Source organism: Manduca sexta, chromosome 7, assembly GCF_014839805.1.
Source record: "Manduca sexta isolate Smith_Timp_Sample1 chromosome 7, JHU_Msex_v1.0, whole genome shotgun sequence".
NCBI classification, from domain to species: domain Eukaryota; kingdom Metazoa; phylum Arthropoda; class Insecta; order Lepidoptera; family Sphingidae; genus Manduca; species Manduca sexta.
Window position 1 is genome coordinate 3,396,910 of NC_051121.1, and position 15,015 is coordinate 3,411,924.

The 15,015-nt window shown below is 31.9% G+C and overlaps 1 protein-coding gene across 11 annotated transcripts in view; it reads right to left on the reverse strand.

The window, feature by feature from the left end:
- Nucleotides 1–15,015, reverse strand: part of LOC115447677 (brain tumor protein) — a 520,294-nt gene that overhangs the window by 135,211 nt on the left and 370,068 nt on the right. For 10 of the 11 annotated variants that reach the window (XR_003939029.2, XR_005114083.1, XM_037447641.1 and 7 more), the window contains one exon: nucleotides 5,737–5,828. The exons of the other annotated variant lie outside the window; for it this stretch is intronic. The gene's annotated coding sequence lies outside the window, so the exon portion shown is untranslated. The remainder of the gene's footprint in view (nucleotides 1–5,736; nucleotides 5,829–15,015) is intronic. 11 annotated transcript variants of the gene reach the window in all.

The following is a 15,015-nucleotide window of genomic DNA, read 5'->3' on the forward strand; positions in this document are numbered from 1 at the left end:
TGTGTGAAGTCTACCAATCCGCACTAGGTCAGCGTGGTGGACTAAGGCCTTATCTCTCAGTAGTAGAGGACGCCCGTGTCCAGCAGTCGGACAGTATATAATACAGGCTAGATATACGTTTATCAAAGTTGCCAACCTTCAAATGTAAAGAATTGGACCATTCGTTTTATGATTATATTCGAATAACATTACGAAATGTGTTGACACTGTCGAAATAACTGATGCAACGCACCGGATAATTTTCGTATTTTATGGAAATTAATTAATTAAATTATTATTGTTATGCAAAATAAACCAATTTCAATTAGTATTTGTGTATTTCGCAGACGTAGAGATAAATAAACATAGTTTATAATATTCTTGGATATACTATTTTGAACAGAGGTGGTTTTTATTTGATAATAAATCTATCTCTACTAATAAATTAAGCTGAAGAGTTGGTTTGAACGCGCTAAACTCAGGAACTACTAAACCGATTTAGTTTTTTTTTTCACTAATAGGAAGCTACATTACTCCTGAGTGCTAGGCTACTTTTATCCCGGGAAAGTATTTATCCCGATTTTTTTTCACATGTGCTGCAAAAGCTACTTTCCTATACAACAAACAACCAACAATAAGGACACAAATAACACTTAAATTCATAGGAATATTGGTAATTTTTAAAAATAAAGAAACAGTAAATATCAACTAATTATAGTTAAATCTTCAAGTTACTAAGTTAACTTTACCCGACTACCCAAGTGTATTTTTTACTAACTCAAAGATTCCGTTAAAGTTTGAGGCCCTCGAGACCCTAAGTGGTTCACATGCGTTTATTTTCAAAGCGAATGCGGTACACAAAAACCTTTGTAGGATAAGCCGACAACTTGAAGTTTTTTGTTTAAAATACTCGAGACGATTTCCGTTCAAGTGAAAGCTACTGTGTTCTTCAATATAGCAATTATAGTGTATGGCAGTTTACATCACAGATCATGGGAATAAAAAAATAAATAAACAAAAATGGGAATACCTTAATTACAGACTGCTTACTTTAAATGGTTTACTTTATTTATTAATTAATATTTATTACACTTTACATCATACACTTTCAATAAACTAAATTAATAAACATCAAAATTGTTAAGTATGAGATATGTAGCAAAGTAAATAACGCCCTTAGAATTTATAAACTGGACACTTTATTTACTATTAGCAGAGTTTACACTACATCGAATGTACAGTAACACTATTTTCTTTGTTCTTGTAAATTTTCTATCGTTATGGAACACAATGACATGTACAAAATTAGCCAGCTAAATTGATATGATATAAAACCTTCAAGAAAAATCAATTATAATTTATTGTAAATAAACATTGTCTAGTTATTATTAAATAAAGGAGAAATTACTTATATAACAATTTGCTATAACCCTGATTACATTGGATCAATGTGTGCACGAGGTTTACTTAATAGTGTAATGACAAATTTTTAACTTCGAACCTTACTAAGGTATTAACAACTAAGCTATTACGACCTTGTTCAGCATTATACCAACCACTAAAATCTAACCGCGCACCGCGCCATAAACCCCTCTTGAAACTAGCACTTACTCGATGAAGTATAAAAGTTTAATTGGCAAACACTCGTTAACCCGAAAAATCTGTAAAACAAAATGTTCACCTCAAAATATGAGATTAAGTCCCGCGCATCCATTAATTTGTTATGTTTTCCAACGTTCATGTTTTAATATGGCTACATCGCTTTATTACATTTATTAAGCGAGGCTTTATTTAATTAAAACACATTATTTTGCTCATTTGAAACACATATATCATGAAACTTTACGAATTCTTTTCACAAAATAAGAAAATATAAATAACAAACTATATTTTAAAATTTAACTTTCCAAATTTAAATAAATAATTTTTATTAAATTGAAAAAGTAACGATAAAAAACATTTCATTCGAAATTCAAATTAAAATTGAATTCAGCTCCAATTTTAAACTGTGTTTCAAAAAGCGAACGCCAGCGACATTGGGCGAATCCCGCGGTTTTATACGTCGCGACCAAACCGACCGCAGGATCCAGATGATACCAAATTGTACAACGTTTAATCATGCGACAAAATCATTAATGTAGCTACCATTTATGATAAAATATTCAACTGTACGCATTGACCATTCCAATTGAGACGGGTTCGAAATATCCACAAATCCGTTTTAATTTTAAAGTTACCAAATTAATGTGGTCAGATAATGCCCAACTTTGATTACCTGTATGTTCTGTTTTAATGCCTAGTATTTAATGAGTGTGGTGGGCCAATGGCGATTGTTTCCATAAATTCAGTTTCGTTGATGGTTCCCCTTTTTGGTCTGATCTATGTAAAACAAACTAGTCAAAGCAATTTGAGATCTAAATTCAGTACATGAAGCTTTATAAAGTGTAACACAAGCCCTCAACTCAATCCGGCTAACATCACTGATCTTACAGTTTTAAAGACACTCGAAGAAATTCTAAGACGTTCTCAAACGGTCTCCGCTTACAATGGAGACTTCAAATGGAGGGTTATACGATACATGAACGCTGGATCGGGTATTTTATTTATTATATTGAAAAGTAAGGTTTGTTTTTGAATTTACGCTTGCTAATGTTTTTTTACGTTTGAAGACGCTGCGACGCGAAGAATAATTCGAATTTAGAACGTTTTTATACATTATGGTAAATGTGTCTTAGGTCGGTTAAAGGATTTTTATAAATAAAAGAATAATACAAATTGATATTCCAAAGTGTAAAACACGCTCGAATAAAAAAATAAAAAAGAACATTGCATTTTTTAATATTCTTTATTCAAATCGTTTTTCAATAACCGTTTCGAACGAAACAGTGCAAGAACCCGACGACGAGAAATTAATGCAATGTTATTTTAAAATATAAAATAAATTGCAATATTTGTCGTTCTTTAGCGGCAAGTGTTGTGTGAACATAAAAAATGTTTTAATATTTCAATTTCGAACACAAATCAGAAATGATTTGTTCCATTCATAACCGAACAATTTAAAATTCAGCATAACTCTTTTTTACGAGGAAATGAACAGTTCCCGGGGGTGTATCTTTGCGTTAGATATAACAAACAAATACTATTTCTGATATTACAAATTGGACATAAAGATAAGCATTCAGATAACATTTTTTTTAATAATAATACCTTATTTTCAAAAACTTCAAAACATCTCATTATATTCTGATTTTGAACCCTAATAATCTACGTTATTATAAGTTAAATTCCCATTTCAAAACATCACTTTGAAAATGCACGGCGCATTCGACCCGAATGAATAAATCATTCAAAAAACGAACACCAAAATTAAGACGTAGGTAACCGTGTATCGGAGTCGAGTAGGAATAAATCGCATCAGAAACGAACTTGAGATCGCCGTGGGCTGCAGCGGCGGGTTAAAACCAAATCAACGGAAGCTATAAAGGGTTATTTTAGAAACGATATTTTGTGTTTTGTTCGGTTTTTTACGTTGTAATTTTGGAGGTAGGGTGATATTGGAATTCGGTTGAAAGTTTTTATTAAAAAGTAATATTATGTATGTTAAATGGAGTGCACAATGAGAAGGGACAGTAAAATGCATCAATCCAAATCGCCTATACATAATTTTATGTTCTTTTCTTGACTTAGTTCGTAAATAGTTCATCATTCGTGTATTCGCCAATTATGAACTATTTGATGATTAAATTTTTTACCATTTACAGAATCTTCGTACAATGCATTGTCATTAATAAGGTCAAAGCTTGCTTTACATTATAAATCTTTGAGACGTCAGACTACAGAACCACTACCGCAATCCCAAATCCGAGTGGATTAACATGTACTCAATACAAATTTCAAATATGGTCCAACGAACTGATATTACGAACTAAAATCATAACTGAATGGATGCTATACGAATTGATCATGAATAAAACCGCACGCGGGGGCTAGTACATGAATTATATCCAACATGAAGCACCGAGTTTGCATTTCAACTTTATTTGAACACATCCGTGCGGTGAGATGGGGTAAATATTGAGTTTTCCACAGCGAAGTCGATATGTTTTTTTTTTTTAAATTGCCTGGTTATGGATTCCTGCGGGCTATTTTGATTTGCAAAGGGGAATTGGTGGTACAAGCGAGTCTAGGTCTCGTCCGCGTTTGATTTAGTTTTTATGTTATGCGCTTATAACGACTATTTCGTTTTGCTGGGTTACTACATATATTTTACCCGTCAACGCTCACCACAGTGCAGATGGTGCAAAACCCGCCATGTCGGTTATGAGTCATTTTTCGGGGACAGCCGATAATAGGAACAATGTTTAAGCACACAATAATACTAGTATTACCCGTTTTCAGGTTTATGATAAAATTAGTGACTTACTACAAGATTATAGATTTTTTAATACAAGCATATAAATGATAAAGTATTGTGTTGAATAATAAAAAGTTGTGTGTTAACACAAAATAAAAACATATGGAATTATTATACTACTTCCCATCCACGTTAAATTACCATGAAATGTAATTACAATCAATTAACCAACCGCCGTTCACGGTGCCGAGTCGTGTCAGCCGTTAAACCACACCGGGAATCGAACGTTTAACAATTTTCCACCAAAAAAACGTGTAAACGTATGTTTGATACCAAATTGTGCAAAAACGACTTATAAATATTGTTATTAACTTCAAATATGTAAGTGTTAATAATAATAAATATTTCCACAATCGAAAATAAACAAATTTAGTTTCTAAAAAAATTTAATATTCAATTTTTGAATACTATTTAAAAATGGAACATAAAATTAAACCTTCTACGCGGATGTAATGGAATGTCATGCCGTTTGCACTAAACAAGTGACCCAATATTGTATCATAGGAAGAACAAAGAACCCTATGTACCAGTACATTTAATCTGAAATGAACTAAATGAGCTCAAAAGGCGTCAATCGCGAGGTGTTTAATGCACTGACCTCAATGAGAACGCGACTTTTGATATGGTAATGGCTTACAGAGAATTTGTTTTAGCTGTTAAGTGTAATTTAGGACTAAGCGCCCTACATTAGGACAGAACGATACAGTCGATATGTCAGTTAGTTTAGTATTAATACTAAATCCAAGAGAACATTTATGAAAAATATTTACGATATTTTTTACCAATCCTTTTTATATTGCTTTGAGTGTCGAGACGAACTTGCCGTTCACCTGATGGTAAGCGATACGACTGCCCATAAACAGTAACAGTCCAAAGTATTGGAGTAGAAACATCATCCAACAGGTGTTTTACTTTACTTATTATTTTTCAATAGGAAATAATAAGTAAAATAAACTGTTCTTAACTAAAACTAGTAACAGGAGTTGCGCCCTAGAGGTACAAACATTACATCACTTTAATGAGCAGACAAGGAAACTTATTAAAAATTAATCCCTCGAGTACTCCGAAGCATTTAACTTGCAAACTGTTGAACTTACGCCGAGATTTATAACAAATTCAGATAGAGATCTATACATATTTAATACTTGCTGTACGAATAGATATTGCTTTTAACGACTTGGTTTGACTTCGCAATTGAGTTTTGGGGAACTACTACCATAAATGAAGATTCTATTACATTTTTGATAATATTGTAGATGTTAGATCAGTTTTGTAGACATTTTAACAATGCACAGCTAATATCATATTGTGTTAGAATTGTGACTTAAAATATGAGTACATACGTTTCGATATCGTTTGTGCGATATCTAATGCATGATGGGCAACCGCGGCGCCACGTCTCTTACGACGCTGCAGCTTTACGAAATTTCACGATCTGAAACAATTAATAATATGAATTTAATAAAATATTAATTATAATTTATTGGAGCAACAAAATTTTAAATAGCGCCATCTATCAACGACGATCAGAACTAAACCCTTTTGTCGCTTGCGCATTTTGTTTCAAATTGTACGTAAATAAATTCATATTCCATATTTAAATGTGTATTTAGGTAATCGGATATAAAAATAAAAAGATTTAATAACAACGAAGTTGAATAACCTTGTGCCTTAGTCGATATAAATTGTGAAATAAATCGTTCCATTTTCAAAACTCGTTAAAACAAGTATTCGGACAAAGGATCTGCAGAGTAATTTTTACCCACATTCAACGCATTATATTTTTCAACGGTCAACGATTAACGATAACACACAGCCAAATTGTTGATATAAAAATCCTTTTTTGTAGGGTACGGCGACGCGGCGGTTGCTCCATTGTGCCTGCGACCTTGGCGCTAAAAAAACGCAGGTAGCAACTGCCGTGGTCTGACTGGAATAAACCATAAAGATTTTTTCTAACGATTTTTTAATGATCCAAAGAACTTTTTGTTAACCTAGATTTCAACCAAACGAACTAAGAACGTAGGGCCATAGTACATAATTTCAATAAAAATAAATACGATATTGATGAGTTCGGATAATAAAAGGCCAAATGTAATTTCCAAAAAGTGAATTGGAACGTTTCAAAGACGTTTCGTTAGATTTACGCATAAACATAATGGAAATAATTAAAGACAAGGTTTTCCTCAATAAGAGGATTGAAGTTCGCTCGCGTTTCGAGTTCTTGTGGCGAGTGTTTGTCTATACGTTTTCTAACTTTTAGTTAATTTTAGCAGTAACCATTTGTCGCATATATGATTCGTTACGACAATCGTTTATAGTATTTATGTAAATAATAATTAGTCATAAAGTTTTATAAATAGCTAGTAAAGTAATTTTTATACGAGATTATGCTATCTCAAATCCACTATTGCAACTTTAATTAGGCCATGTCAAAAATTGAATTTTTTTTTTTTTGGGTATACAATTTGTTCTTTAATTTCAAAAGCTATGAACCCAATAATAGGACACGTCTAAATAATGTGCTTGAATCAATCAACCGTTTAATATTTAATACGTCGAGTAATAAAATATTTAACTTACTCACGCCGCACTTCATAAATACCAGAAAACACCGTAATTTCAAAACTCGACATGTTCAAACACGTGTCAGTTAATTCCGTAAGTAAATCCAAATTCCGTTTGAGGCAACCCTGCACGCACTTAATTTAGCCTCCATAGACTTTGCTAAGCAGATTACGTGTGTATTCTCTTTCAAATTAAGATTTTGTAATCAACGTTATTGAATTGAGTTTTAACCACGTACGTTAGACGCTTTGTTTAATGAACGTTGATTGGTATTGTTTTTACTTGATTATATTTTGTACTAGCGACCCGCCCCGGCTTCGCACGGGTGCAATATTTCTCCACTATTTAATGGATGTTATTATACATATAAACCTTCCTCTTGAATCACTCTATCTATTAAAAAAAAACCGCATCAAAATCCGTTGCGTAGTTTTAAAGATTTAAAAGCATACAAAGGTAGGGACAGGGAAAGCGACTTTGTTTTATACTATGTAGTGATGATTATATTGTGGAGATATTTTGAAGGGAATGTTGTCTACGTGTGACGCGTGGCATGACTGCAATGTTTATATCACATGCATTAGGCATGCTTAGGCCACCGTCTAACCCATTGATTCCCAAAGTGGTCCAGGCCCCCAGGGGTCCACGGGAGACTTGAAAGGGGTCTACGTTGGCCTGACCAAAAAATGGATAATTATTAAGCGGAGGTCCACACGAAAATGTATCTGATTTGATAGTTAACAACTAAAATGTTGGCCTATCAATGTAGGTAGATAATATTTTAAGAAGCTGAGCTGTTACATGTGAAAACTTGCTAATTCTAGGGAATATGGTAGAAATTTAGCTGCATGGGTCCACCAGAACCAGCAAAATTTTTAAAGTGGTCTATGATAAAAAAGTTTGGAAACCTCTAGTCAACCCCTGATTTAGGTATTCTGAGTACAAATGCATAGTCACGAAGACGGGAGAGTAAACAGCATATTCAGGTGTATTCGTTATTTATAATTCAGTCATTCGTGTACGAATTATTCGCCAAGTTATTCGGTGATCTAAATGAGGGTTATCAGTACAATGTTATGGAATACTTATTTATAATTCAGAGTATAGCCGGCAAATAAATTGAGTATATACCGTGTAGTGGCTTTTACAAAAAAAATGTAGCTACACTATCGTACAAAAAATCCCCCAAAAAGCGATAGTGCGCTCAAGTTGTTTGTCGAAAATCATATGGAATTGTCGAGACGAATGTCCATGGGTACAAAACCTAATGGCACGCACCTCTGACTTTTCTGAAGTTATTCTTAGTGAATAATCGTTGTTCGGTAAAGGAAAACATCCTGAGGAAACCTGCATACCTTAGAATTTTTTTCTGGGAGTATGTGAATGCTGCCAATCCGCACTTGGCCAGCGTGGTGGCCTTAGTCCGAACCTCTCTTAGCAGTAGAGGAGGCCCAACAGACACAGTATGTAATACATAGCTGATATTTTTATTATATTGATGGTATCGCTATTGCTGTTTACCATCAGGCGACCTTCTTGCTCCTTCACCATTCAATTAACTCCCCGCTTCTTCATACATCCAATTTACCCTTCTGGGTGTTCATTGTCGAGAATCTTACTACTATCAAGGAAGCAAGTTAACTACTAATTCAGTGTAAGGCCTGTTGACAAGGGTCCGTACATCTGATGGGACAGACCTAACCACGCTTAATTAACGGACCTTATATTGTTCATTTGAATTTCACAATAGTCACGTATTGCTTTTGATGTTGGTTTTCGGTTTTATGGGTTTATGTAGGACCTAACTGTATTTAAAATGTACATTGATTTCAGAAATGTGAATAAAAAAAGCATCTTTTGGCACTAATTTAAAATGTACATAGATGTTTTAGAAATATGAACATAAAATAGCTTCTTTCGACGCTTATAGCACTCTAGTGAGATGTCGATGATATTTTTGATGAATCTTTGTAGGATAATGTTGTGTCTTCTAACCAACCACATCATTGATATCAACTCCACCTGGTGGATCCAGTACTGGACAAATGTTAAAAACCTTTGGGCATGATCCGGTAATACTTAGACCAATATAGGAAACTAAAGAATTGTTAGAAGTGTATTTTCTATGCACCGATATGTCTAATTTTACCCTATTGAACAAGTTTCATGAAATAAAACACGTACAAATTAAAACCTTATTGTCTATTCATAATTTCAAATTTGATCGTCCCATGTTGTCATAACTCCAATTATTTTAGGCTCCTTTGATATCGGTCAAGCTTTCATATCGCTGGTTCACTATTACAAGGTTCTATCTTATATTTTTGCTCAAATTCAATTATATATGTAAAGGATATACATTCTAGTCTGTGAATCCTTTAAGTTTTAAATAGGTTATAGCGGCCTACATGGTTGGTAAAATGGCTTGTTGACAGTTGACAGAAAGTGAATCAGCAAATAGAGAGAAAATATAATTTTATAAAATATTTTAAAAAGGAACCGACAAACTGAAATTATTAACTTTAATTGTCGTTTCTTTGATTTCAGGTAAGAATATGTCATTTTGGTTATATAGTGTTATTATTGTGATGTATGTACTTAATTACTTAATAAAATATCTTTGATTTCAGAGCAACGCAAGTTTATTTAATTTATAGTTTGAAGTTCCAAATAAACATACGTAGTACTTTGTCTTATAAAACGACAACTCTAGTTAATATCAATTGAAATGGAGAAATTACGATTTAAATTTGAGGTAATGGGATCATCAGATGGAAAGTCAAATATAATTTGTATAACCTCAATCGAAACACCGGACGAACGTATTTTCGAAATCCCAGACGACCTAAAACCTGCAAGTAAGCATACCAGCGTAGTATCTTCAGACGTTTACACGAAAATTAGAAATTCTCTAAAAAAGACACCAAACACGTTCTATATGGATACCTCTAAATACAGATTTGAGGAAAATATATCTAGACGGATGTGAAAATTTACAGTTTGGCGATCAATATTTAGATGAAATAACTAAAGAACTATTATCTCCACACAAGAATACTACCAGCAATGTATCAGAGAAAAAAAACTTTTGTAAAAAACCGCTGAAAGATTTTTGATGGAAAAATTTTCGAACAAATCATCAAGTGCTAACCAATGGATTAGTGAATTTGAGAGGGAATGTGAAAGATTCGAAATTACACAAGATCAAGAGAAAATTGAGATTTTAAAATATCGGTTAGAAAAACAGTGCTTGGATTGGTACAACAGCATGTTAATAAAACTAACAGTGAAATCGGAATGGCCAGTGTGGAAGGACAACTTTTGTGAGACGTATGAAAATAAAGGTTGGTCGCAAGTGAAATATGCGTTTACATTTAAATTTCAAGCGGGGTCATTACTCGAATATGCCACAAAAAAGGAAAGATTATTGTTAGAGATTAACAGACAAATTGACACACAAACATTGATAAATCTCATTGTAATGGGACTACCAGATTATATAATAAATAAAATTGATAAAGAAACAGTGCAATCAACGGCAAGCCTCTATAAGGAAATTGGAAAATATGAACACATGGCTAACAAAAAGAATTTCATCAAATATAAGATAAATACCTTTGAACCTAAAGGAAACACTGACAAAATAAAACCATGTAAAACTTGTGAAAAGTTAAATAAAGGTATCAGGTTTCATCCTGAAGAAAGGTGCTGGTTTAAACAGACAGATGATTATAGTCGGAAGGGGAATAATAAGGCTGTAAATAATTCTGTAATAGATGTTGAACTTATTAATAATGAGACAAAAAACGTATAATAACACCATTAATTAAAGTCAAACTATTGTTAGACGGAAAATTAGAAATTTTTGGAATTTATGATTCAGGCTCGAATGTTTCTATAATTAATTCAAAATTAGTAAGACTACGAGAGGAAAATAAAAATTCTTTGAGTAGTGATAACTTAATCACAATTAATGGTGTTAAAAAAACGAATGGTGTGGCAAATATTAAAATAAAAATTTTTGATATGGAAGAAAATACAGATGTTTATATTATAGATGGAGAAGAATTTAAAAATGATTTTTTGATTGGACTGGATATCATAAAACAATTTAAACTAGTTCAAGACGAAAACTTGAAAATATATCAAAAAGAGAAGAAAAAAATAATGATGAAAGAAAAGAATTTATGTTTGAGGATGACAAAGATATTACTTCTGAGGGATTGAATAATGAACCAAATCCATGTTCAGTGAATTTTAATGAACATATACAAGAGGAGAATTTCAAGATGAATATGAGAAATCTAACTACTGAACAGAATTCAGAAATTTGTAAACTAGTCGATACTTACAAATCGATTTTTGCAAAAGATAAATATGACATCGGCACGGTCAGAGAATATGAAGCACGAATTGACCTACTTGTGGACAAATATTGTAGTAAAAGACCTTATAGATGTTCCATTGAGGACAAAATAGAGATAGAACAACAAGTAGCAAAATTACTAGATAAAAATCTCATAGAGGAATCATACAGCCCATTTGCAGCACCGGTAACATTGGTCTTCAAAAGAAGACGGAAAAAAGTCAAGATTATGTATAGATTTTAGAGAACTCAATAAAATAGTGATACCTCAAGCACAGCCATTCCCATTGATCGATGACTTAGTAATCAAAACAAGAAACTCGACATATTTTACAACACTAGACGTCAATTCGGCATTCTGGTCAATCCCACTAAGAATTGAAGACAGAAACAAAACTGCTTTTGTTACGCAAGAGGGACATTATCAATGGACATGTTTACCTTTTGGTTTGAAAACATCGCCGGCTATTTTTCAAAGAATATTAGGTAACATTTTGAGAAAGTATAAGCTTACAGATTTTGCAGTTAACTACATAGACGATATCCTTATATTCTCTAAAAACTTTCCTGAACACATAAATCATTTAACACAATTGTTTGAAGCTATAAAGAATGAAGGTTTTAGACTAAAGTTTACGAAATGTACATTTGCTTCGGATTCAGTAAAATATCTCGGCCACATAATACAAAAAAATAAAGTACAACCAATACGAGATAATTTAATTTCAATAAAAGATTTTCCAATTCCGAAACCTCAAAAAAATATCAGACAATTTTTAGGAAAAATTAATTTTTATCATGAATACATACCGAAAAGTGCGATAATTTTAGAACCACTTCACAATTTATTGAGAAAAAATCAAAAATTTAATTGGTCTGCGGATTGTCAAAAATCTTTTGAAGAGATAAAAAAATGTTATGCTCGCAGCCGGTATTAGAAATCTTTGATAAGGATTTACCAATAATTATTTATACAGACGCATCTTTGCAAGGTATTGGGGCTGTATTAAAGCAAACACAGCCAGATGGAACACAAAACCAGTAGCATATTTCTCAAAAAATTAAATCAAGTCCAAAAGAGAAAAAAAGCAATTTACTTAGAATGTTTAGCGATTAAAGAAGCAATAAGATACTGGCAATACTGGTTAATAGGTAGATCATTTATGGTATATACCGACCATAAACCTTTGGAAAACTTGAATATCAGGTCTAGGACAGACGATGAGCTAGGCGATTTAACATATTATTTATCACAGTATGATTTTAAAATAAAGTATGCGCCAGGAAAAGACAATACAGAGGCAGATTGCTTAAGTAGGAATCCAGTCTTAGATGCAAATGAGGATACAGAAGAGCAATTAAAAATTGTGAACCAAATTAAATTGCAAGATATTGTTACAGATCAACAATTAAATGAGGATGTACAAAAATAAAATCTAAATTAATATTAAAACAAAATATTTACTATAAGAAAAGTTAGAAAACGTGAAAAAATTATATTATCGGAAGAATTATGTAAAAAACTTATTAAAGATGTACATAAAAATATGTGTCATATAGGTGTAAAACAGATGCTAAATATGATTAGTCCATTATATACGGCTAAAAATTTTACCAAAAACATAAAAAACCATTGTAAAACTTGTGAGACATGCATAAAAAATAAAACAAGAGGTCAAGATAAGTATGGTTTAATGTCACATCTAGGTCCTGCAACAAAACCTTTGGAAATAGTATCGATAGATACAATTGGAGGTTTTGGAGGCTCACGATCAACCAAAAGATTTTTACATCTTCTAGTGGACCACTATACACGATATGCTTATATTGTTACTTCAAAAACACAGACTGCTAATGATTTTGTCAAATTGATTAATAATGTAACAGATTCGGATTCAATTGGGATGATTCTCACAGATCAATATCCAGGACTCAACTCAAAAGAATTCAAAGAATTTCTAAATGGAAAATCAATACCTCTAATCTTTACTGCAGTTAATGCTCCATTTTCGAACGGTTTAAATGAGAGACTGAATCAAACATTAGTTAACAAAATCAGATGTAAAATAAATGAAAACAGTAATAAAACGGCATGGACGTCGATCGCTCATAGTTGCATAGATAAATATAATATTACAGAACACACAGTTACTGGTTTTGCACCGAAGTATTTGTTAGATGGCACAGATGTTTCTATTTTGCCAAATGAACTAAAACAGGATAAAAAAACACAAGCAGAATGGATCAGAGATAAGAAAATAGCATTTGAAAATTCAATGAAGTCACATAATTACAATAAACTAATATTTGATAAAAATAGAACTCAATATAACTTCAAAGTAGGTGATATGGTATATGTAGAGAATGGTAACAAGTTAAATAGAAATAAATTAGACGAGTTGAGAATTGGTCCATTTGAAATTGTTGAAAAGATATCAAATTCAATATATAGAATTAATACAGGTCATAAAAAGTCAGAGTCCAATCTCTTTCATGTCACAAAACTCATACCAATATGTACATAAAAACACACAGATAATATGTGTAATTTAAGTTTTTATTTTATGTTATTTTCTTGTATAATAAGGAGAAAAATACAGAGAAGAGTTTTTTTTTTATAAAATGTATAATTTAAGTTTTTTTATTTTATGTTATTTTCTTGTATAATAAGGAGAAAAATACAGAGAAGAGATTTTTTTTGAAAAAAAATCTTTGTTGGGAGGGGAGATGTAAAGGATATACATTCTAGTCTGTGAATCCTTTAAGTTTTAAATAGGTTATAGCGGCCTACATGGTTGGTAAAATGGCTTGTTGACAGTTGACAGAAAGTGAATCAGCAAATAGAGAGAAAATATAATATAATAAAATATTTTAAAAGGAACCGACAAACTGAAATTATTAACTTTAATTGTCGTTTCTTTGATTTCAGGTAAGAATATGTCATTTTGGTTATATAGTGTTATTATTGTGATGTATGTACTTAATTACTTAATAAAATATCTTTGATTTCAGAGCAACGCAAGTTTATTTAATTTATAGTTTGAAGTTCCAAATAAACATACGTAGTACTTTGTCTTATATATATATCACATAATTCTATGCTTTTACATTTGAAATTTCCAATAATTCCGATAGCTAAATAAAGAGCGAATCATGACTTATCGTCTTTTCTAATTTTGGCAAAATAATCATTATAAATATAATTTGTGCAAGATAAAAAAATTAAACGTAGGACTTTGTAAGAATAAGCCAGCGATATGTATGTCGACTTAATGCAATGTTATGTAATGATGTTGGGTATATATAATTGAATTAAATCCAGTAATCAATAATTCGATAATACAAGAAGAAAAATAAACACATTTTCTTAAACAATTGACAAACGAATAGGAAACATACAGCCCCGACTAACTTTTTGTTGCAAAATGTCTCTAACCTATATTATGTTTTTTTAACCCTAACTTATCTATTTGTTAGCTTTGGATCGGTGCCGATACCTGCCTTTGTCTGGCTACCTGCTATTCTTCGAATATGTAAAAGGATTGCCAAAATATCACGGAATATGTTTAGTCACGATTCTCTAAATATTTTGTGTAAAAAAGTCAATTCGAACCTGAGACCACATGTGGAACAATGGCAGTTTTTATATTTAACGTTAAACATTTTTTTGTTCAAATGATTCATAATG